This window comes from Elephantulus edwardii, unplaced genomic scaffold (genome assembly GCF_000299155.1).
Source record: "Elephantulus edwardii isolate Elephantulus edwardi_28Jun2011 unplaced genomic scaffold, EleEdw1.0 scaffold00203, whole genome shotgun sequence".
NCBI lineage: Eukaryota > Metazoa > Chordata > Mammalia > Macroscelidea > Macroscelididae > Elephantulus > Elephantulus edwardii.
In genome coordinates this window covers 2,473,916-2,500,235 of record NW_006399953.1, presented here as the reverse complement: position 1 = coordinate 2,500,235, position 26,320 = coordinate 2,473,916, and the positions used below count along the sequence as shown (strand labels likewise).

At 44.4% G+C, this 26,320-nt stretch overlaps 1 pseudogene; it reads right to left on the bottom strand.

Moving 5' to 3' along the window:
* Positions 1 to 17,198: 17,198 nt before the first annotated feature.
* On the bottom strand, positions 17,199 to 18,171 carry LOC102868595 (annotated as a pseudogene).
* Positions 18,172 to 26,320: the final 8,149 nt, after the last annotated feature.

Genomic DNA, 26,320 nt, shown 5'->3' with positions numbered 1-26,320 from the left:
TGCTGAAATAAAAATAAAATCTGGGTAAAGCGATTCAAATGATAACGTTTTGGAGGGTGAGTTAAGTTTTCCTCTCTTGCATTGATGAGTTAGTTCATTTCAAATCATCTCCCCTTCGCGGACAATGAAGCCCTGGGTGACATCATGCTGATTACCTCGAATTAGCTGATGTATGGGGAGCTGTCATCGCTCCTTAGCATTCACATTAAACTCTCGGGGTGGAGTGACCAGACCATGCCGGGTGCTTTATGGGGCAGTCAAGGCAGCGAGGCTGCTGGACGCTTTCAAGGGGAACACTCCACCGGTGGGGAGTGACAAGCCTTTGTGTAGCCAGGAATAGGCTGAGGCCTCAGACTGGGAGCTCAAAGGCCCGAGAGGTAAACCCATCAGCTTTTCAGAGGGCTCGCTCTAGTAACGGAACACAAAGGCTCCTAGTAGCAACCCCTACTTTGCTCCCCAAAAAGAATTTAAAGGTTTGGGTTGTTTTGGTTTTTATTTTAAGAAAAGGTAATTCTTCCCCCGCAGAGAAGAGATTTGCAGGCCTGACGCGCCTCTTTCAGGGCACCAAAGATAGTTATGAAAGAAAGGCCTAGGAAAGAGCATGGGAGGCTAAGTGCCTGCTTGAGCAACTGCTTGGGAGACAGATGTGAGCTGTTGTGTGTGTTTGGAGGGGAGCGGGAGTGCTAACGCCGCCTCTCTGCTCCGAGGGGAGAAATAGCATAAGTGTGAGGATACACAGAGCGGAGGAAGAGTATGGGTCTGGGTCGCGCTGCTGCAGCACTGTGGCACAGTGATCATGGGAGGGGTGTGGGTACGGAAGTTACTGGAAACCGCATACTGGCAGGTTGGAGTTGCAAAATCAAGTCCCAGATCAATCATTCACCCCTCCAAGGATCACCTTTCTTGTTTCCAAGGAGGCAAAAAAAGTTAAGACATGTTCTTGGCTCGGAGGAGGGAGAAGAATGCACCATGTGTGTCTTCAGACTATTGTTGCTACCTCTTCCACAAGAGGACTAACTAGATGGTCCCAGGACCCAAAGTGACCTAGTGGTAAGAAACTGCGCTGCAATCTCAATAGTGCGCAGTTTGAATCCACCAGATGCTCCTCTGGAGAGGGCTAGACATTCTCCTCCTATTTATTTTATTGCCTCTGTGGGTCAGCTGTGGGGTCGGTTCTGACTCAACCAGACAGGATCTATAACAACCGGACAGGATCCAAAGAGGTATGGCAAAGCGGTAGGAGGCTTGTCTAAGCTCATTTGGAGCCAAGAGGCATACACAGTATTTGCTAGTCGAATCTGCAGGCTACAAACTAGACTGGGTTCTCAGATAAGCTCTTTCACCTGGATGTGACTCAGTTTGCACGCGGTCATACGGGATTAGCACGCGCCGCACCTCTGCAGGCGGTGGTGGCTAGGGGAAGCGGAAGGCTGCACGTGGGAGCTCCCCTGAGCCGGCGCCTCGCTTCTTGCGGCCAAGCTCTGCGCTCAGCGCGACGGGAAGGCGCGCTGGGGTAGTCCTCCAACCCCGGGGAGGAGTGGAGGAAGACGCGCTCTAAAATTAGCCGGACTCCCAGGCCCCGCGCCGGGAGCAGACCCAGCGCGCGCGCCGCCCCCGCCGCCCCCTCTCCGCCCTCGGTGCTCGCGGATCGCGAGTCATCTCAGATGCTGCTGCTGCTCCCCTCACCCCTCCGCTCGGGTTTGGGAGGAGGAGACAGCGAGGGAGAAAGGAGGGGGTCGGGGACGAAGAGGGGCTGGGCCGTGCGTTGGTGTAGCTGTGATGGGGAGCAGAGAACAACCCGGCGGCCGGCAGTAACGGCGGCGGCGGCAGCTCAGAAGAGACAGGAGAGCGAGCGCTCCTCCCGGCAGGCTGCGCTGTGATCAGGGCTGCGGATTGGGATATCGCGCCCCCCGTCCCCCTCCTCCTGCTGCCTTTCTCCTCCCCGCTCCCCTCCTCCGCCAGCGAGCCACCGGCGGCGGCGTCCGGTGCGTGGTGCGCCTCTGCTCGCAGCCCGGGTCCCGCGAGCGTGCGGCGGGCACTGCGGTGGCTGCAGCCGGTTAACCCTGGACAGGAGCGCCGGGAGTGGAAGACCGCGGGGGAGGCGCCTGGTGGAGCCCTGGAGTCGCCGGCAGAGGCAAGGGTGCGTGGGCATTTGTAGCGTGATGATTTGGCAGCCTGGTGCACCGGCTGGAGCGCGCCTCCCTAAGCCAACCTCCAGTTAGCGGGTGCAGATGGACTGCGAGGTGGGCCCGGGGAGATGAGAGCCAGCGGCGCGTGGGGGAAACTTTTCACCTTGTAAAGTTCCTGGCTCTGCACAGCCTGGAGCCGTGGTCACTGCTGCTGCAAGCTGGGGCGAGAGGATCGACCCTGTGCCGGGATCTGGGAGGTTGGCATGCACAACTAACCAAGTTTAGAGCTTGGATGGGGGGATAGCAGAGAAGTTCTGATCAATTTTACTCTTTCTCTAGCCCCCGGTGTCTCTGCCGCAGGCTGCAGGTGGATCTGAAGGACCAAGTAATGAACTTGCTGGGTCTCTGGTGCCAGTGGAGGGTGTTGGGAATGTTCAGATGTCTGTAGACACACTTGAGGGTTTAGGAAGCGCACTTACTGAGGGTGCTAAGAACAGGGAGCCAGCCCCGGGCAATACTTTTTGCAAGGGAGGATAGGGGTGACCAGAGAGCCTGGGAGACCACCCTATACCCGGTACCCGGTACTGGCTTGCACAGGTCGTGGCTGGAGTGGTAAATAATGAATGGTAGCGACCCTTGAAATGGGGTTACAGCCTTGATGGAGCGCTGGAAAGAAGAGACTGTTTTTGATAACCTGACTGGCATAAGGAAACGAATGGGCAGAGGAAATTTTTTTTTTTTTTTTTTTTTTTTTTTTGGCGCGCGTGCAGGAAGCTTGCATGTCTTTGAAAAGAAAGCAGGAGCGGATCTGACCATCCTCCCGGCTGGGAGCAGCCCTCTCCCTTTTGGAGGCTGGGACGCGCTGGCTCCACACTCGGACCCCCTTACTGTAGACTGCTGGGCGAACCGTTTTGAGGCATGCATGTGTGTCTGGGGCCAGGGTGGGAGTCCGAGGGCTGCCAGCGAGGAGACCGCCGAGGTGGCCCGGACGTCTCCTCCAGGCGCAAGGCGCGCAGGAGGATTCCACCAGTGGGGGTCGCTGAGCGAAAGTGCATTTGGCCCCAGGGCTTGCGCGAGGTGGCTGCTAGCTATGGTATTTTTAGCAAAGCTGAGGTCTGTATTCACCTCTCCTCTCTTCCTGGCTCTTATCGCTCCAGCCTTTTAGAGAGACATTCACTAAGACCGGGCTTTGCAGAAAGCAACTTTTACTGTTCACTTTCTGCATTCTCACTCTATGGGCAAGCGCGCACTAGGGCCAAAGAAGGGAAGTGAGGGTGTCACTGGTTGCAGAGGGAAAGGCGGGAGAGTCGCTCCCAGGCTGTGATTGTGGTAGTGGGGGAAGCAGCGAGGACAGTGGATTGCCATAACGGGGACCAAGCAGGCTGTAGGAGATGTGTCCAGAATGGATGTGAGCAGGGGAACCCCTGCGGAGATCTGGCGAGCACGCGGTGGTGGCAGTAGGGGTCTGTGGAGCCTGAGGGGAGAGAAGGGCCGGCTGCATCGCGAGAGGGCATCCAGTGGCGGTGACCCACGGCGTGTGGACGCCACTGGGCTCCCAGCTCCACCGCCTCGAGGTCCATCGCCGTCCGGTTTCTGCTCTGGGCGAACCTGCGGCGGCCGCGCAGGGAGGGGAGACCACACTAGCGATTCCAGTTTCTTTTTCTCCTCCTCTCCCCTCCTCCCGCTCCTTCCCGCCCCCAGACTCAGCGCGTTTGTTTTCCAAGTTGGATCCCACTCCCTTTTACAAGTGTCAGACGAACCCGCGCGAACCTCCCCCTCCCGCCGGCCGCAGCCAGACAGGAGGGGGCGGGGAGCTGGCGGCCCGTCTGGGCAGCGCCCTGGGCGCAGCGATGATCCCACGGGGAGCTCCCCGGCTTGGGCTCCTGTTTGTGGAGCTGCACATAAACAAACAACAGAACCCAGCCACTCTGAGCCACTTGTGTTCCGCCGCTTTTCTTAGCTGCTCGGTCGTATTAATTTTCCAGTCCCAAAGCCTGAATTTTCAAAAGCGAGCCTGGGTGGTGGGAGGAAGGGGGTGGGGGTGGGAGGATTCTGGCCAACCAGTTCATCACGGTGGATTTGGGCCCTGGCTTTGTTGCTAGGATTACGTTCGTTCTCTGATTGCGCCCTGGTAGAGTTCAAATGAATGCAGGAAAAGACTCCAAAACGGCCAGAGACACTGCAGTCTTTACCCCGACCAAAGTGGCCACTTCAGGTGGCGGAAAGGGGAGCTCCCTTGCTCGCCATCTAGGAACAGGAGCGAGGTGTCCACATCCTATTATTAATCAGAGGGAGCCCGGGTCCCTTCCACCAGCAGGCACTCAACTTCTTCTAACGTTTACCAAGCGGTTGAATGATGTTTGTGACGTCGAGGTTTGAATCTGGGAAGGCAGGGGGAGGGCCACCGGGAAGAGATTGAGAGTGGGATTCCGCAGAACGCAGCAAACTGCACAGACCCCACAGCACCCATCTCTCTCCCCCCCTTCGCTTTCAGTTCGGATTCCTAAATTGGAGCATTTGAACATGGTGAGAATAAAGAACAGCCAAGAAGCCCAGGGCGCCAAGAGGCACAAACAAAAAATGCTTAATAACTCCAGCGCTTTGATGTGCTCTCTCTCCATCCCCCAGCCGCGTTGGAGTGGGGGTGGGGTGGGGAGGTCTTTCTTTTAACATTTTACAAGGAGAAAACTTGTCTCTTAGAATTAAATACCAGTGGTGATGTTTAATCATGAATCCCTCTTGTTGCCCTTTTGGAACCTGGACAATGAGTGATACTGGGGCCTGTTTCTCTGCCTAGAGCGCCAGGATGAGAAAGTTCCCAGGACTGTCCGGTGATAATGTCTTCATATCTGAGCCACACAGAGAACTCCACATGAAAGGCAGCTGGCCTGGAGATCAGAAATCGGTCAGCTGCTGGGCTGGCTCCACCGCTTGTAGCTGCAGAATTTTCACAGCTAATGTTTGTTGACCAGGGCTATCAAGCTGCCGCCTTTCTTCACATTTTATTTTTTCCAGTTCTTGGCAGAGTCATTCTGGGACATTTCCTTTTCATAGTCAGGACCCGGTTTGTCTGCTAACTAGCAATTAGGGTTATGCTGAGCTCCTCAAAAAATGAAATGAATGGCAATAAACAGTGGATGCCCACTGACCTGTGTGCTGTCTGGTTATTTTGCCAACTCCATGAATTTTTTTTGTAAGGCCCCTTCTCTTCAGGTTGCTAGAAGAAAAACATTTTGATGTGTCAGGTCATAACCTGCTTATCATCCCTGCTTGCTTCATACACTGTGGAATGACCTGCTCTAATCTGGCTGATGAAGTATGTCAAATAGAAAGAAGTAGGCAATTACTAGAGAGGAGAGGATGTTCAGTCATTACCAGCTGAGCTGAGTGGTGCTTCCCATGGCTGTTGAGTATTTTTATCATACGAACAGGACTGGTGCTGGCTGTGTCTTACTGATTTTTAGAGTGTATTATTGTGATTATGTACCTTCTATAAATTGCAAGAAGCAGCTGGCAGATTGGAACTGCGTGCCTCTGTGTTGGCAGTGCAACTCCTTACCACCAAACCACCAGAGCATTTCTTTTTTTTCTGCCTTCTTCTGACCTGTTGACTGGTGGATGAAGGTACACTGGTTGCCTAGTTTTCCCTTGTGTGTTTCCCGGGCTTTCTTTCTGCAGATGCGATGAGCACAGATCAGCTACTGGTACCAGCTGGGCCAATTCAGCAGGATTGATTTCCTTTGATTACTGGGGAAGATCTATTGATGAATCACTCACTGTCTTTGCTGAATGTGACAGAGAGCAAGATATGGCACAGCTAGAGGAAGGGCAGGTCTTCACCCAGTTCCTCCTTGCAGGAGCTCTGGTGGACTAAGCAAGGAATTGCACGGCCAACCCAAAGACAGAAGGTTCAAATCCATCAGCTGTTCCCCTGGAGAAAGATCTGTTGGAGTTGGTTGTGAGTCAAGAGTATATAAGAACAGTGTTAATACAACTTTTGGAAATACAATTTTGAGCCCTTCCAATCTCTTGTGGGATTGCCACAGTGAGTCTAGAATAAAAACGTAACAGAGTGACTTCCAGTGGGAAGACTTAGTATTTTCTCTGGTTTGGGTCAATTTAATTCTAAAAGCTTATTAAACTTAATGATATTTTCCCTGTCAATTGCTGAGTACTTGTTTTTTTTAATAAGCATTAAAAAAAACCCCAAATTTAAACTACATTGCTTTCTTTAAGTATCTACCTCTCTGTTCCTTAAATTTTGCTCCAAGAATAATTCTAGGTAATTTACCTTTCCTTTAAAAAATGAAAAGAAATAAAAAGAAATTCCACTTTAATGCCCCAAATTTTATTGTCAAATAATGAATAATATATTTGCCAGTTGCTCCTGGTTTGGCTCTGTTGTGTCTAGCTATGTTACCAGTGACAGTTGACTCATTCCATGTTCTGGGTTGAAATGCTACCCTTGTTGTTAAGTGCCATTGAGTCACTCCTGTGCCAACTTATCATCTCAGACACATCCCATCATCCCAGTCACTGAGTCAATCCATTTCATCAAGGGTCATCCTCTCTTGCACTGTTCCTCCACCCTTCCAAGCATGATGACTCTCTCCAAGGACTGGTCCTTTCTGCCAACATGTTCAAAGTATGTCAGACAAAGCTTCAGAATCCTTGCCTCCATGGAGCAGTCTGGCTTCACCCTTTCCAAGATGAACCTGTTTGTTCTCATACCAGTCCATGGTATGTTCAACACTCTTCTCCAGCACCACAACTCAAAGGCATCAATGCTCCTTCTATCATCCCTAGTCATTGTTCAGCTTTTTGATGCATAGCAAGTAGTTATGAAGACTGTGGCTTGGACCAGGCATACCTTAGTATCAAGACTGACATCGTTGCTTTTCAGTACTCTGGAGAGATTCCTGACAACAGACTTTTCCAATGCAATTAATCTTTTGATTTACTGTCTGCTGGTATCAAGAGTGTTGATTGTGGAGCCAAGCAAATTAAAGCTGTTTTAGCAATCTCAATCTCTTCACCATCTATCATGATGCTGCCATTTGGCCCAGTGGTGTGATTTCCTTTTTCTTTGTGGTAAGTGCAGTGGTTTAAAAGTTGAGAAAGCATTTCATCTCATGATGACCATCAAAGAAAATAGAGGACAGAGTTCAACACTTAATGATCAAACTCTCTCTAGAGTCAACATATGTCGCTTCCTGTACTAGGTAGATATGGATAGATGTGTAGGAGGCAAGGGATGGCCATACCTTTGGCAGTGATTTGTGAGGATGTTGGGCAGCCTACCTTTTACCAGATGGAGGGATTGCTAGGAATTAGATCCAATTCAGTGGCATTGGATTTGAATTTGAGAGTCATGCATGGAAGGATCCCTGGTTGTATAGCAGTTAAAGTATTTCATCACTAACCAAAAGGTCAGTGGTTTGAACCTATGTGCCATTTCATAAGAAACTAAAGTTACTATTTACTCAAATGAAGATTTACAACCTAGGAATCCCTAACAGGACTTTGCCTAGGAAGTTCCTCCTCTGTCCTGGAGGATCCATTCGTATGAGGCTTCATAGATTCCATGGCAGGAAGTTTGGCGTTTAGTTTTGTTTTTAATGGGTAGGAGGGTCATTTTAAGACTCTGAAAAGGGATCCTTGAGTGTATTGTAGTATTTCACCTTTTAAATCTTCACAACTATAAATCATTGTTCTTACCGATAAAGAAAATCTTGCCTTTTGTGTTAAATTTACTTTTGTTTTCTTCTGTAAAGTCATATGGGGTTGAAAATACATTCTATTCTGTTTCCTTTTTAAAAAATGGTTTTATTTTTATATACCTCCTATTTAATTTTCAGTTGTTCCTTTTTGTCTTAAAGATAGTATTTATATAAAATTTACTTTTAGTTTTACTATTGAATTTGAACCACCAAGATACATGGCTTTAGTATGTAAGCAGAACAGCCCTCTACAGACCTTGCCCTTAATAAGGTTTGTTGGTGGTGGTGTTGTGTGTCATCAAGTTGTGAATCGAATGGGAAGAGATTGCTTTATCTTTCTCCATGGAGCAGCTGATGGATTCAAACTTTGAATACCTTTGGGTTGCAAACACACCTTTTTACCCACTAGACCAGACTTTCCTTGATAATGTTTGTTATCTATCCTAGAGTCTGAATTGACCCATAGCTGACCCTCTGGTGGGTTTTGAGAGTCAGTAAATTGCACGGGAGGAGATTGTCCATTCTTCTCCCATGGAGCAGCTTTTAGATTGTAGTGCAGCTTCTTGCCACTAAGCAACCAGAGCTCAGTGACTCCTTAGTGTAAACTAGTTAAAACTAAGGAGTTCTTCGTTCATAGATAAGACAGAACTTATGTTTTGAAAGAATATATGAGACAGGCAACTGACTTTGAAACTTTATTCAATATTTTGAGGAGATTCCAAAATCTGTCCTTCATGATATTTTTTGTACTTTTTGTGTCTCCTGATTCTCCAGCTTCAAGAAGAGTTTTAGAATTTGTGTCTATGAGTATATATGTGTACACAATTACACACACACAAATTCAAACAGGAGTAGCAATAGCATGTCTGTTACAACGATAATTATCAAATAATTTGATAATTTGGCTTCTACTATTTGGTGATGATGGCTCTTGTTTGGTGTTATCTAGTCAACTTGAATTCATAGCAACTCTGTGAACAGCAGATCTAACTAAACCTTACCCTGTTTTTCATTCTCCTCATGTCTTGAGTGTTTGTGCCCATGGGTATAGTTAGGATGTCATTCTATCTCATAAGGGTCTTCCTTTCTTCCACTGACCCTCTGTCTTTCCCAGTGTATCTTCTTCCAAGAAATGGACCGCCCTGACAGCATGCTTAAAGTATGTGAGAAAAAAAAAAAATAAAATTCAGCCTCTCAAGATCACCTGGGTCGCACTTCCCCTAAGATAGATTTGTTGGCCCTTTAGGAAGTGAATGGAATAGTCAGTGTTCTTCCTCAACACCACAGTTCAAAGACATCAATGCATCTGTGTTTCTTATTCCTTCTCCAACTTCCAGATGCATAGGAAACAGTACCAAGACTTGTATCAGGTGCACCTTCATCTTTACACTCACACTGATGTTTGTTAGGATTTTAGAGAGCTAAAGTACAAATGCGGATAAGCTGCTTTTTTAGGAGACCCTTTTGAGAATCATTCCTTTTAACTGCTTGCTTATTGTAAAATGTGATGGATGATTAATAATAATGCTGTTCTGGTGGCCTAGTGGCAAGAATCTGTGCTGCAACCTCAAAGGCAAGCTGTTTGAATCCACCAGCTGCTCTGAAGGAGGATGGGCAGTCTCCTCCTGTGCAATTTACTGACTCTGAAAACCTGCTGGAGGGTCATCTGTGGGTCAGTTCTGACTGGATGGTACACAACAACATTCAGTATTTGTAGCTGTGAGGTTTATGAATACCCCAGTCCCAAGAAGTGAATTCCCAGAAGTGACCTTTCTATTTCTCAATCTTGACTGTACTGTAGGATCTCCACCTGGAAACTTTTGAAACTTCTGATACAAAAGTCATACCTTAGACCAGTGAGGTTAGGGTCTCTGGTGTAGGATCTGCCTTCACTTGTCCTGTCGAGTTGTCTGTGACTCATAGTGACCCTATGTACAACCACCCTAAACTCTGTTCTATCCTGTGCCAATCTCACCATCTCTGACACACCTACCCACATTACCCAGTCACTGACTCAATCCATCTCATCGAGGGTCTTCCTCTCCTGTGCTGTCCCTCCACCCTCCCAAGCATGTTGTCCTTTTCCAAGGATTGGTCCCTCCTTGCAACCCCCTACTAATGATAAAAACAAAACCCCTCTTCCCTGGTGCTGATTGTGCTTAATAGCAGCCAACAGGAGAGAGTAAACTCACCTCCCAGGGTTTCTGAGACTGTAAATCTTTGCCACCTCTTTCTCTCCTATAGAGGCTGCTGAGTTCAGACTCCTCAACTTTTGGTTAGCAGCCCCCCCCATGCTTAATTTTTCAGAGGAGTCCCTAGCACTCCTTGGGCTAGGCATCAGTATTTCTTAAAGTTGTCTTATGGAGGAGTTTTGGGGAGTCAAAGTGGAGAAATCTTAGCTCACAGGCTGTGGATCAGGTCTGGGCTTTGAATTCATTGTTGACAGAGCACTCAACTCTATGAGAATTTGAATAATTTGAGTTGTAGTGGTCCTGAAGGCAGTGGCTGGGAAACATCAGTGCTTCACTGACCCTCAGTTTAAGTTCACAGTTCTGCTTATGGCTAGCATTTCTTCTCTCTGTCCCATGACTGGATTTATCCATAATTTCACTTAAGGTTGTTTCTCTTCTTTCTCCTGATAGTAATCATAAGTAACCCCGAAAGTAATAAAAGAAATGAATGTTTCAGTCTTCTCCAAGAACAGAAAATTTTCACTTCACATATAGGATTCTTTTTTATTTTTATTTTTATTTTTTTTAAATTTAGGTTGTTTATTTTTCATTTCAATGAACATCTACAGAGATTTTGGGATTCCATTCATTCATTGTTGCACCCTTGTTTTTCGTTGTATATGTATGTTTATATTAAGATATATGCACACATATATTGCATTATTATATGTATACATATATATTACATTATATTATACATTATACATATATATGACTATTCTTGTTTAGAGTCAACACGACTTCGTGGAGGGTCTTAGTATTTAAAAGTCTCATGGGTCCAAGGGCCTATGATGTTACTATATTTTGGAGAAACATTCTTCTGAGTAGTACAGCACTCTTCTGTCAGTTTATTGTACTGAGGTAACCTGGGTTGCTGTGATGTCGAATCCTGTGTCACTGGTGTGTCAAATGCCATAATTGTTACCCATTGTTGACAGTGTTTGGTGGAGCACCCAGAATAAGACAGGTTTGGAAGCAGAAATGGCATCTATTTCCTCTAGTAACTCTATGAACTTAGATAAATGACAACAATTATAGAAAGGTTTCAGGTGGTTTGTTCATAGGATCTCTATGAGTCATGCTCAACTGGATGGCAATCAACAACAACAACAACATACCTGTGGTATACTTTATATATACCTGCATATATTATATTCATGCACTGTATGTGTCTATATTGTATATTGTACATATACAAGAAATAACATGTGTATTAATATGCATATATATACACACATGTATCCACTAGCTTCTCCATGAGAGAAAGATAACAATTCTCTTGCCGTGTGGTTTACAATCTCAGAAAACCCACTGGAGGGGCAGCTATAGGTTAGTTCCAACTTGATAGTACCTAACAATGGCAACAGCACTTCTTTATTTATGATAATATATCTGTATTTATCTATCTGTCTACAAGCTCTGGTGGCCTAATGGTCAGAAACTGTACTTCGATCTCAAAGACACATGGTTCAAATCTACCAGCTTCTCCACAGAAGAAGGATGGGCAGTCCCCTCCCAAGCTGTTTACTGTCCCCACTGGAGTGTTAGCTATGGTTTGGTTCTGATTTGATACCACACAACAACATATACATATATAACTTTCTGAATATGATTGGATAGGAATAGGATATGATTTCTATGTAAATTCATCAGTATTTGCTGGATTGCCTTTTTATTTGTAGAGATTATGATAGATGCCTTGTTTGTAGATATTACCAGAGAAGTGTTACATTTAGAAAGTCCTCAAGTTGCTACAGTATCACTGTGTCTAGAATTGTGTGCACTTGGCAAGCACATACTGACATAGGAGAGCAAAGGGGCCTCATGGAGCTTCGAAGGCAAATTAGTGGCATATGTGGGGAGGTAATTTTGTGTCTCCAGTAAAGTAATGTCCATGGTGCCCTGTTTTCCTCTGTTTGAGGCTTCCTGGCACACGTAGAAATTGGAGGTGTTCTGCTGTTTAGGAATTCAGACGCCTCAATCTGAATCTTTTTTCCTGGATCTGCTTCTTTTATTTACAAGAGAAAGAAAAGGAGTAAACTAAGTTTCAAATCAAGTAAACTGGCTTCCAGTTTGTCAGCTTGTCAACTTGCTTGACTGGTTAGCGTGTGTGATAGTTACCCTTCATTCTCTTTTTTGTGATGTTAGAAGGAAGATCAGCTGTTGATTGAGGCAGAGATATGAGAGAGTAATTGGAAATGGAGCATAAGGGCTCAAACAGAATTGAATTCCAAACAATCTGACCAAAATGGCTGCCTTTTCAGTGACTCAAAAGGTTAAAAAGTGAGCATGCTGGGGCAGCTCTTAACGGTTCGCATTTTGAAGTAAACCCAAATTATGAAAGCTCCAAATATCATCGAACATGACTTAATAGTTGTAAACATCTGAATGCTTGCCAGATAGTACAGAACAAATTTAGTGACAAATGTGCTTAATGACTTTTTAAATGTTAGTTTTTGTGAGATTAACTATGTGCATATGTGTGCCGGCTCTATTTTGGGAGGAGGGTCTCTTAGAAACTTATGAGTATCTACGACTAATGACATTTTGTTGATTTTTTTTTAAGCCTTAGTATGTGATTACTATTTTGGACATCTGAAGTCTGTATTTAAGCCTGTGGTTTGTAATTCTGTGTTTGGTGCTAAGTCACTGACGACAGTTGCTGTGATTGGCCGAGCGCTTGTGTGTAGTGGGATTCACGTAGTGTGGTCCCTGGCTTGGCTGGAGAAGGCCTTATTGCACAGAAATGTACTCATCAGAGCAGGCCAAGTGCAGATGACCTTAACTTCATTGGTGTCACAGAGAGTCTGGAGTTTGAGGGTTTCGTATGGTTAAAAAAAAGTTTCCTAGCAACTCCAATCCATAAAGTGTATGCAATCTTCCCTTCAGACTTTGCTGCCTATCTGATAGAATTTAAAGACATTTCAGAATGTCAATTAAATGGAAAAAATGTGCCTGGAGTTGAAGATAATTAAGGAATGCTGAAGTTTCGTGTCTACCTATTCAGACACTGTGTTAGATGTTTCAATTACTGGACTAGGGTTTGGATTTATTGACTGAAAGACATTCTCATGATGTGTTTTACTCAAGAAGAGGTCGTATCTGGGGTATTTTTAGCCCTTGGAATTTGACCATTTGCCGTTTCATGATTCTTGACTTTGGACTCACTTTCCCCTTTCCACCAATTGATAGTATGATGCTTCTTTGCCCATTTGAATGAGTGAGCACATGGTATCTCCAAACATTACTGTTAGTCACCAAGGCATAAGGCAGGACTTCAAAAAAAGCCTACTGCAGTCAACTTGATCTTTCCTCATAGCGACTTGTCCGATGGAGCAGAACTGCTCCGTGATGTTTAGACTGTGTTTCTCTTGAGCAGACTGCCACGTCTGTCTCCTTAGGAGCAGCTAGTAGTTTTAAGCAGCCAAGTTTTTAGTTAACAGTCAAGTGTTTTAACCACGGTGCCCCCTGGGGCTCCTCAAATTTGAAAACAAATTACTGTTGCATTGAATCTGAACAAGTCCTTAGAAAGGAACCTCCTGCTGGGAAAGGTGCTGAGTGAGGGAAAGAGCAGAAACCCCCAACAAGATGGATTGCCACAGTGTATTTAACAGGGGGCTGCATCCAGTGTGTCTGAGACCCTGAGGATAGCAAAGGACAGGACAGGGTTCAGGTTCATTGTTCATAGGTCCACTGTGAGTCATAGTTTACTTCAGCGGCACAAAACAACAGCAACAGCTGTCCATCCAGTGGGTTTTCAGAGGCAGTAATCACACAGAAGGAGATCTTTCTGCTGTGGAGTCCCCAGAGAGGGGCTGCATTTGGGTTAATAGGACAACTTCCTATGGACAGTACCACCAGAGCTCCTGTAGGGTCCTTGTTGTTGTTATGTGCCATCAAGTCGCTTGTGACGCATAGTGACCCCATGTACAACATCTCTGAACCCTGCTCTCTCTTGAGCCAGTTTCATTGTCTCAAGAACACCTCCCCTCATTACCCCAGTCACTGAGTCAATCTATCTCATCCAAGCGCCTCCTATGTGAGACAGCACTTCAAAATCCTTGTCTCCAAGGAACAGCCAGATTTCACCCTGTCTGAGACAGACCTGTTTGTTCTCTTAGCAGTTCATGGTATGTTCAGTACTTTTCTCCAGCACCACAACTCAAAGGCACTGATTCTTCTTCTGTTATCCTTAGTCATTGTCCAGTTTTCTGTTGTGAAGACCATGGCTTGGATCAGGTGCACCTTAGTCTCTAGACTGACATTGTTGCTTCTTAGTACTCTGGAGAGGTACTTGACAGCAGCATATTTCCCCAGTGCAGCACAGCTTTTGATTTCCTTGCTTCTAGCATCAAGAGCAGGTGGAGCCAAGCAAGCTGAAACTATTAACAACCTCAATCTATTCTCCATCTATCATAATGTTGTTGGTGGGCCCAGTGGTGAGAATTTTTGTTTTCTTGATGTTGAACTTCAATCCATATTGAAGGCTTCAGTTGTTGGTCTTCTGCAGAAAATTCCTCAAATCCTTCTCAGTTTCTGATGACACATTCCTCCTCATAAAGTCCAGCCTCCTGGATGATCTATTCCACATGTAGATTGAAAAGGTAAGGAGATAGGATGCATCGCTGGCATACACTTTGCAGATTTTGAACCATGCAATATTTCCTTGCTCTGTTCTGGTGACTGCCTCCTGGGCCAAGTATAGGCTTAGCATGAGCACAATTAGGTATTCTAGGTACTTTGGAAGTAAAATGTCACAGTCGGCTTTTTGGTTTCTCAGCTTAAAAGTTTTATGTGAGATTGGTTTCCTCTTTATAATCATTAGATCAATTTTTATCTTGATGGCAGAGTTTATATTTAAATTTGCATTCCTCTGTGTCTTTTTTAGTAGTATGATTGATGGTTTAATGGTAGAAATACTTTTTATTCCAGACTGTTGGCATGAAAAAGTTTCCAATCATATAGTAGATTGGAAAATTGTTTTCTTTTGAAATATCCTTTTTTTGTGTGGACTGTTTTTCCTTTTGAACTGTGTTTGTTGATTATAAATGCTTCAATGTACTATATAATTAGTAGCAAGCTGACTTGGAAATGTTGAGAGAGAGTGAAGAGGGAAGGAACAGGGTTCACACAGTCCCTCCCTGAGAATGTATTTTAAAATTTGACTGGTTCCTATCCTAGTATTGAAGGGATCCACCAGTTCCATGAGAGTTCTTAATTCCTCTTCTTCATAGACAGGTTCCCTAAGAGCTATTTAAAGTGATCTAGCATTCCATCTTTCTTGTAGACATAGCACATCGTTCACAGTCTGTCTGGGTTGAGTACACATTGCATTGCTAGCATTCCTGATTGCCAGTGGTAGTTCCATTGTCCGTAGTTGTTGGCAAAAGAATTATCTAAGAGTGTTCGTAGTACCTAGGCCCAGTTTTTGCTTGCAACGTGTTAAATAAATTAGGTACCTGACTTTCAAAAATTTAAGTTCCTTAACTGGATGACGTTCACGTACATCGACATGGGTGGAGACTGAGGTGAAATGTAACACACATGTGAGCATAAGTTGGAAATATGGTGCCAGCATCTCTTGTTGATTGAAGTGTCATCATATGCTTGGAAGTGCCCTGGGTTAGCAAATGGAGCCAGTAAAGCCATCCTTTATATTCAGAAGACAACTACAAAGATAAGGAAAGCTAGATAATTGATTAGGAAATGTAAGATGGAAACATAGTATCTCTAGATCAATTTCCTAGATCTCCTTGAATCATCCAATAATGAGATGATCTTCTTTTACATTAGAAGTGTAGATTTTTGTATGTGTAATTATTACATGAATTGCTTAACTCCCGTGTTGTATTCAGCAGTGAACACATCCTGTTCAATTTATATTCTCTGTATTTCTGTTAAATAGGTAAGATTAATAGCATATTAAACCTCCTCTCCAAAGAGAGAAATGGAGACAGGTATTTTATGAAATTTGCCACTTTCATACAGCTCATCAGTGGTTATTATAATAATCAAAGTGAATAAGCCTAGATTGCTCTTATACAACAGTTATGTTTTTAAACGCTGAGTGTAAATCGCATTTTCAAAGCAAATCATACTTTTAAGTGTATTCAATTATGGAAAACTCTATTTATTTAAGTGGATCCTTTGGCAAACTCCTTTACTAAGTAAAGAATATATTCTCTCTCGCTTGCTTTGCCTTTTTTTTTTCTTTAGGAACCACCATATACCCCAAAATACTTTATTAAGACCTTATTGCTTATGCAGTTAAAGAGACACTGATTGAGCTACTGGAGTTTCCCTGTGCTTGTACCCACATTAATCTGTAGAACTTTCCAACTTGTGGGAACTGGAACACTGCTAGGCAGAGGCAGGACCCTGTGTGGGAAAGATGGCACCTCATCAGAGCCTGAGAGGGGGTAGTGGGCTTTGAGATGGCACTGGGGGTGAGCAGAGGCCAGGGGCAACATTCCCTCAGATGAGACAAACCCCATCCCTCTCTGGGGTTTCCAGGAATAAAGGCTGGATGGGGGAAGCAGCACTGTGGGGTGGGGGTGGGGGAGCAGGGGTAGGTCATCCAGGTGCTGCTGGAGGAGATGGCAGTGGCCTGGGTGAATGATGTAGAATTGGTGGCAACTGAGTCTTCTTCCAAGACGTCTGGGGAGAGTCTCTCCCGTAGGGAAGTCATGTACAACAGCTGGGCTGGAAGATCCAGCATCAGGCTCTATGCCTACCAACGTGACCACAGAGGGTAAGGAATGCCACCTGCCTCCCACAGCTCCCTTAATGACAGAGCATGAGACAGGAATCCTCTTTGACCAGGCAAGGATGGGGTCTTTTTTTAAGGCCTAGATACTGATGTTTCCCTAAATGCCTAGTATGGAAGAACTTTGGAGTCTGTGTTTGCTGTTCCCATAGCTAAACACCCGTTATAAACCTCCTAGTAGTTTTTCCTTTATATACCCACCTCTAGAGACTGTCCTGGCTGCTCCCACTTCCCCAGCTTTTCTCACAAGGCACTTGTGACAGGGCTGCAAAGGGGAGAAGAGGGTTGGGAGGTTGCTCTGATGGTGATACCCAACCTTCAGGGTCAGTAGCCAGAATGGAGATGGTTAGGGCTAACGGCCATAGTAGAGACGCACAGCCAGGCCAATGAGCAGTGTGGCCAGGAAGAAGGCGGCTGTGAGCTGCAGTTGCAGCAGGGCTGCTGAGAGCACAGTGTTGACCACCAGTGAGAAGGACACAACAAAGAGGCGCGTGATGCTGCTGCCATGCTTCATGACAGCTGACACGAGCAGTCCATTGAGTGCCTGGCTCAGTACCACGAGTGCTGCCCAGCCTGAGAAACCCTCCAGGAGGCCAGGGCCAGGGCGACTGCCTGCATGCAGACCTAGATTCAGGAGCACACCGAAAGCATAGAGGAAGAGGTTCTGAAGTGCCAGGGGTAGCCATTGGCATTTCATGAGCATCTCTGTGTACACAGATGACAAGCCTGAGATGAGGCAATAAAGGATGAGGAGCAACAGTCCCAGTGGGTGATGTGCAGGGGCATAGGGGCAGCAGCAGCTACTGTAGGGGGCCCAGGATAGGTGATCCGGGGGTCTTGGAGGCCACCAGCTGCGTAGCAGGCCCCTGCTGCCATTAGCAGCAGCACTGCTAGTCCCTGTCGTGCGGAGAGGCGGTGTTGGAGGCAGAGGCAGTAGAAGAGAGCTGTGCTTCCAATCTTGAGATTGCTCAGTACCTGGTAGGTGCTAGGGTCCATGTAACGTTGAAGGTAAATCACTAGGTTTGTTGTTAGCGCCATAAAGCAGGGCTGACCAGGGCAAAGGGGGCAGCCTGGCGCCAGGGTGGTGTCCCCTGGGGCCATGTCTGCCAACCTACCAGGAGGGAGAAGGCGCACAACAGCAACTTGGTCAGCTCAGTCAGGAGGACAGCTGAGGAGGGCTGAAAGGGCACTTGGCCGTCCACATGGCACAGTGCCAGCAATGGAGCATGGGCACCATACATAGTAGTGGACAGGAGCAGCATCAAGATCCAGCGGGCTTGCCTGGGACGGCCCAGGCCTGCCAGACCCCCCTCCTCTATACTCATGCCCATACCAGATCCTGGGTGGCCTGTGTAGGAAGGGGCAGTGGTGGTGGGGAGTGACGGTGGTGCGTGTTGTAGTAATACGTCTGAGGAAAATCAAGTTATGGAGTCAGCTCCCAGGAGGGAAGAGCCATGGCACATTGCCAGAGAGGACACTGAGGATCAGAGCCAGCTGCAAGCTCCATAGTCAGGGTTGAAGAAGAGGCTGGTAGGTCTTGAAGCCACAGTCTTAGGGCTAGTCCCATGGGGTCAAAGAAGGAATGAATCCAGGGTGCCAACTGACCAGTCACTGTCCACCCTCTGCAAGAAGATCATCAAGGTTGAGGGTGGCAGGAGGGATGGAGAGAGAAAATGGATGACAGCCAAGGAAGTGGGATATGGTGCCTGTGGTTGAAAGGCTCCCACCTTCAGACCCCAGCTGTTCATCCTGTCTCCCCTATGGATCCAGAGCTAATCAGGCCCTTTTCGCAGTGACCAAAGATAGTCCTTCAATGTCTTCTCCATATTGGGCACAGCATATGCCTGGGCAGCATAGATGCCAGTGCAAGTGCCCACAGCAAAGCCCAATACTGCTGAGGCCCTTAGTTTGGCTACCACATAGCCAGCCAGGAAGCCCTTGAGGAATGGGGAGGACAGGAGCGAGCCATCCTGGCCCATGCCACTGTTCACTTCATCTTCTACACGTTGCTGCAGGTGCTCCAGCTGATTCTTGAGAAATGCCAGATCCTTAAGCTTGGGAAGAGAATCCTTGTCATCCACCATCTTCCCCGCCGGACTTCTGCTTTGCCTTTTAAATTTAGAGTTTTACATAGTACGTTTCTTAATGAAGGACAGGAACATATACTTATTGAAAACTATTTTATTTCAAATAAATGAGAAGTTGAAAGAGTTGTATTTTCTAACCCAATGTTTATTTGAGGAGAAGAATCAGAGGAGAGTCTAAATGGAATAGATGAAACTGTAGTTAAAAGGAATAGAAATGCCCACTTCATTTTCATTTCATTTAAGGAAATACTGAGTGATTGTAAAAATGAAAGAATTTCCTGGTCCAGGGTGCACCCACTAAACGCCAGCTCCCTTGTAGTGTCAGGTCCCAGTCCTTACAGCATCTATCTAGAGGTGTGTTTCCATCACTCCGGGCTTCTTGTGTTCTCCTCTTGTACTTTATTCTTCTTAACATTTGCTGGACTTTGGTGGTGGTGCTCAATGTACTAACCAAGGGGCAGCACATGGCCAGGGGTTCAAATCTACCAGCTACTCTTTGAGGTTTTAAGATTCACAGCCTTGGAGACTTACTGAGAGGTCACTATGAATAGGAGTCTATGTAACTTTGGGTTTTTGTTCATCTGGTGAGCCTCTGTTGGACTTTATAACCCTGACCTCCCCCCACTCTTACAGTTACTAATTAGAATCCTATGCTATGCTGAAGGTCTTCCCTAGACCTCACATTGTACATTGCTTTTAATATTGGTTTTGGAAGAAGTGAAGTGAGAATAGGGAGGCTTCATTTCACATCCTTTGAATGTGTCATCATTAGGGGCCATTGCCATTTCCTGGAAAATGATCCTGCTTGGTATAGTGTAGGGTGAAAGAGGAAGGAAAAGCCTCTGCCAGGTGGATTGACAGGGGCAGCCACTGTGGGATGACACATGTCAGAGATTGTGAAGATGGCACCGACCGGGCAGTATCTCGTTCATTTGTGCACAGGGTCACCTATAAGGCAGAGTTGAATAGATAGCACCTAACAAACTATCATTGCACTCACTCAGCTCTTCACTGAAGTATATGGGACTATCAGGGCCCATGTTACCAACTACCTGTAATGTATATAATTGCCTGGTTTGGCATCTTTTCTCTTCATTAGGCCACTATTCCCTTGGACTCAGTGGCATGACATATTACCATTGATCTCTCAATTGAATAGATGCTAGTTCTTGCTAGCATTTAATATTTGAAATGGAATGAACATATTTGTTTCTTAATATCTTGGGTCGTGGCTGTTGATTTACCCAATTGTACAACTATGACAGTATATTGAAAAATATTCCTTTGAACGCTTTTCCTGTCTCAGTGTCTTTGAGAGGGAACTGACTCATAGCTGAACTTCCTTTGCATTTTCAGAGGCTGTAAATTGTGTGGGAGAGTAATGCCCATATTTCTCCCAAAGAACAGCTGGTGGATTCAAACTGCCTGCCTTTGGGTTGGCAGCACAACCCCTTACCCACTTGGCTACTAGCGCTTAGAACCACAGCTTTGAGTTACAGGACTGTATATTAGAATCCTGGTACTAGTTGGAAACAGTATATTTGATATTCACCTTGTCTTGGTGAAATTCCTCCAGGCACACACACTTAGGATTTTAATTGGATTCTTTGTCAAAGCTATGGATCTATGAGCTGTCAATGAACAATGTGATGAAGACACTTAAAAGGTATGTTGGGTATGTTCATACATCTGCTCACTTTTCAGTTACATACTTTTGCTTATCTTCTGAGATAGATAGATGATAGATAAATAGATAGATACATGTATATATGGAATGGTATGTATTCACAGAGGCTGACATTCAGTCAAAGGTAAAATAGACTGTGAGGTAAGAGCACATGTTGGTGTTAAATTCTTTCTATCTCATGAAAGCACAATGCACATTAAAGCATGTAGCAATGATTTTATTACAAGGATCCTTGGAGCCTTTTTAATTTACATTTAAAAATTAAGTCATTTGTAAACACCTGTGCTGTAGCTATTATTACAGTAAATGATAGTCCACATAGCTCACAGTGGCTTGAGGCATTGCAGGGTGTGCTGGTTGATTCCACAAGTGCAGCTTACCCACTTCTCACCATTGTGGGCAAGAGAATCTCCCATTAAAGAGCAGCCGTACAGTGCTTGGAATATAATAAAGCTTTCCTATATGTAAACGAGTGCCCAGAATTCCATTGCAGTTGGTCATAGGTAGATTCAAATTCATGTCTTGTAAAATTCATGATCTCTTGTTTTATTTTTTCAAGTAGAGTGTACTGTGTGCATGGTTTGAGGGACAGGCCAATAAAACCCACACATGAACAGGTGGGTGTCTTGGGAATGTCATAGTACAAAAATATTCAATAACTATTTCTTGAATGAGTGAAATTGGAAAGGGCTCTATCTGCTTTTAGACACTTTGTCGTTCAGTGAGCTTAACAAACAAAATCTCATTAACACCAAATCCATGGGAGCATGAGAAATGTGTAATGCTCTTAATTTCTTATTAAGTGATTTGTGTTTATTGAAAATTGGCTTGAAGGTACACTGAACATAATTTATGATATTGGATTTAGGTGAGCCCGAATCCCTGAGTTTGCCTGTACTTAGAAATTGCTCTCTATTCAGTGTTGGAAGAGTGGGTAGAATGAAGGGTGTATTCTTTCAAAAAGGATTTGCTGAAATGAGCAGATGATGAGTTTGGAGATTCTCTTCCTATGCTCTGTGCTTTCTAGATTTGTAGGATTATTTCAGACCTTTTATTTTCCAGGCACACTTTGTACGTGTCTATGAGCAGATGAGCGAGAGTGAGGGCACATAGGGCCTAGTTGAGGCAAATGTAAATCTCATTTTTCCCCTATTAACTTGTGGGGCATGCTGGGTAGCAGCAGGCATCACCAGACACTTAATTGTGTGCTAGGTAAGGCTGGCACAACTCCAGCACCACGCTGGAGCAAGAATTACCCTAATCAGCTGGGATATACTGCATATATTGATTAGAGTTGGATTTTTTTTTAATGCCAAAAGGGAAAAAAAAATCCTTCTAAATAGTGGGAAAGTAATTGAGAGTAATTAAAAAGGCAGAGAGTTAATTTACAATTCTTTAGATGAAAGGGCATTTTCATCCATTCCTTCCATGCAGGTTTCTGGGGTTTGAGAGCGCTGAGCATAAATGGTGTGATTGCTGTTGCCAGTCAACTGGAAAGAGAGTAAATGCGCAGGTTGTGTGGATGAAGGATTGGCAACAAAGTTCCAGCAGTTTCTTTTCCCTGGCTCTCCCCAGCAGCCGGAAGTCTGCTGCTTTGTTTTGGTCTGGAGGGCGGAGGAACATTTCTTTCTTTGCATGGATTCACTAATAACTTTTGGTTATTCTTAATATTCCCAAGGAGAACTAAATTGGAACCTCAGTGTCCTGGGGAACATGGATGAGACTATTAAGTGACACTGAAATTACCTGGTGCTCCAGCATGCTTTTCCATCGCTTTCATCCGCCCCCCAATGGAGAAAGCTTTGCATTCATTGATGCTGTGTAGAGCATTGCATCTGTAAAATGCAGACCTTTAGCAGAGCATTTGCACCCTCTGCCCCTCACCTGCCATCCTTATGCTTGTTGTATGTAAGCCCTTTCATTCCTACCCAGTGCCTGCTACAAAATATATACTCTGTAAGTATTTGTCTTCTCAATGAATGTATGTGTTTTGTTTTACATAGATTTTTGAGACTGGAGTGCTAGCATCATTGGGAGAAATGATGGGGAGTGTTTGGTGGAGTACTGGATATCATTATGCTCTCAGATCCTGAATTACAGGGAAGTAGAAAAGGACTTAGATATATTGAGCACGTCCTTGCTCAGAGCTCTGGTTGTATACTGCATTACATGTGATAACTGAATCACATTACATGTGATTACATGATAACTGAAAGTCAGTGCTTTGAATCTACCAGCTGCTCCAAAGGAAAAGGATGGGCAGCCTCCTCCTGTGGATATTTACAGCTTCTGGAACTTGATGGAAGAGTCTCACTCATTGACATGAAATCAATGGCAGTGAGTTTTGCTTATTAGACTCTTTACATAGCACTTTTGTTTAGATGTTACCACCTTTTTGCGAGGCAGGGGTAAATAAAATCATTTTGCGAATGACAGAGGTAGGATTAGGGATAGACTCAAACCTGAAATGGCAGAACGAAGGTTTAAAACCAAAACTCTACCTCTTGCTGATACTTGGGGCTTCTTGAACATAGCCACCTATTATGTGGATGAAGGACAAGGACTCATATGCTCAGCCCATGGAATAGAGCCCAAAGGTATTCCATTGGACACCAGTTGGATTTCATTGAGGTCTCAGTATTTCCCCCATAGTTTATGCTACTTTTATTGTTTGTTTTAATGCAATCTACCACTTTAAATTACTTTAAGTGCTTATCATACTTTTTCTCCCCCAAATCATTAACTAAAATTAACTTGCCTGAAAGTTCTTTTGGATATGTCTGCTGAGAAATTATTGGAGTTTTAACACAGGAAATCTTACAGGTACCCATGTGATTGGAAGAAGGGCTCAGAGCTTGTCTTGGAATTTTATTTTCATAATCATACCCATAACGACTGCATTTGAGTCAGAGCCAGATCATAGCTGTTCTTCTATTATGTTCTGGAGATTAAATCACACAGGAGCACTTCACCAAAGAAGACATTCAGATGGCCAACAAGCACATGAAGAAATGTTCAAAATCCCTAGCTCTAAGAGAGATGCAAATAAAAAAAAATGAGATATCATCTCACCCCAGTCAGAAGGGCAAAATTTAACAGAACAAATGCTGGCGAGGTTGTGGAGAAACTGGAACCCTTATTCACTCTTGGTGGGAGTGTAAAATGGTGCAACCACTGTGAAAGGTGGTATGGTGCTTTCTCAAAAAGTTGCAAATAGAGATACCATTTGAACCAGCAATTCCACTACTGGGAATATACCCCAAAGAGACCATAACTGCCACACAAACAGATATATGCAGACTCATGTTTATTGCAGCTTTGTTCACAATAGCAAGGAGTTGGAAACAACCAGATGCCCATCAACAAACAAATGGATAGAGAAACTGTGATATATTCACACAGTGGAATACTATGCTGCATTGAAAAACAAGGAACTCATGAAATATTATTCAAAATGAGTGACCCTGGAGGACATTATGCTGAGTGAACTATCTCATTCACAAAAGGACAAATACTGCATCGTGCCACTGTTGTAGAATGGGACTGATATCAGGGTTGGGGTAAGACTGAGAAAAACTGGATAAATAATGTATACTGCATTGAAACAGATGAGGGAGAGAATAATTTAAAAGTGATAGATGATAGGGTATTATAGTTATCACAAGAGTCCACAATTAAGGTTGCATTGTGGAGTGTACCTGGGACGGTGGGAGGGGTACAGGGGGATTGTATACCAAAAAAAGAACTTTTTTTTTACTTTTTCAAAGAGAGGAGCAAACTGGAGGGGAGGGGAAGGGCTAGGCAGGGAGAAAAGTGCAACAATGAGTGAATGGAAATCCAAAATCTCTGTAAATGTTCATTAAAACTATTAAAATAAAATTTAAAAAAAATGTGATGGCCCTTTCCCACCTTCTCTCTGCTTCCTCTCTGCTCTCTTTCTTTCTTTTTTTCTATCCCTCCCTATCTTTTGAACTTTAATTGTTAGGCAAAAGCTGTTTCTCCCTCTCCTCCCCAGTCATCTTGAAGACTATTTTACTAAAATAAACTGTAAGCCTTAAACCAGGGGGGAAAAAATCACACAGGAGGAGAGTGGCCATCTTTCTTCTGCAGTGGCATTGGTGGTTTCAAACCACCACAGAGTTGTCGCCCTTGGCTTAGCAGCACAACCCCCTATGGACTAGGTCACGAGAGCTCCTTGTATTTTCCTTAGAAAATACTTGGTGATGTTGTTATGGTCCTGGTGGTGATGTTATGTACTGTTGGGTTTGGTACGATTCATAGTGACCTTATGAGCAGTGGCTCCAAACCTTGCCCCATCCTGAGCCAGCCTCACGGTCTTTGACACACTAGACCTCATTGTCATGGTCACTGTGTCAGTCTATCTCATTCAAGGTTCTCCTCTCCTGTGCTGATTCTCTACCATTCCAAATGTGATATCCTTCTCTAATGATTGGACCCTCAGGTATGTGAGGCAGAGTTTAGAGGTCCTTGCCTCCAAGAAGCTACCTGGTTTCACCCTCTATAGGACAGACCTATATGTTCTCTTGGCAGTACATGAGTTTAGTACTTCTCCAGCACAACATCTCAAAGGCATCTATTCATCTGTTATCCTTAGTCATTGTTCAACTCTCAGATGCATAACAAGCTGTTGGGAAGACCATGGCCTAGATCAGGTGCACCTTAGTCTCTAAACTGGCGATAGCCTTGACAGCATCTTTTCCCAAAGCTCATCTTTTGATTTTCTGACTACTGATTCCAAGGGTGCTTATATTGGTTCTGAGCAAGAAGAAATCATTAACAACCTCAAAATTTTCTCCATTTATCAAGATGCTCCCTATTGGTCTGGTGTTAAGGATCTTTGTTTTCTTGATGTTGAGATTCAGTCTGTGTAGAATGCAGTCCTTGATCTTGGGCAGCCAATGCGTCAAGTCCTTCTCAGTTTTAATGAGCAAGGTTGTGTCATTTGCATGGGTAGGTTGTTGATGAATCTTCCTCCAATCCTGATGCCACATTATTCTTCATCAAGTCCAACTTCTGGAATGGTCAGTGTAGTGAATGATCTTTTTGGGATACTGTGGGTGTACTGGATATGGGGAAGGGATGCCCATTCCCCATGATGTTCATCTCTATCCTGAAGCTTTCAAGTTCTATTGGTATCATTTTGCTAATGTTAAGTTTAAGAAACAGGCACAAAACAAACAAAACAAAACCAAACCCAAACAAACAAACCAAAAAACCAGTCCCCTAGTTTATAATAATAGTAACAATGCTGGCAATAAGAAATAAGTCCATGGTTACTTTAAAAAAGCTATTTTGTTATCACACTTTGACATTATACATGATGAAATGTATGGGATAAATGTAAGAGAATGAGAATAAAGATTACTGAAAATGAAATACTCTTAAATATTAAATGGTATAGAAGGCATCAAATTGGTAGGAAAGTTGTACAACTTACAGAATTTAAGTAAAACCATTGGGTTGTGCATGTAAAACACTTAGAAATGATAAATGTTTTGTATTACATATATTCCTGCCATAATAAGTGTGTTTGTTAATTCATAATTGTAGCTTTCATTTATTTAAACTTTTATAATGTTTCTACATATTTTTGCAACTTAGATTGATGGGATTGTTACATCCACTATCCCATTTATCCTAGCTTTATGTGCAAGAGCCTGTGGTGATGAAGGAAGAAGT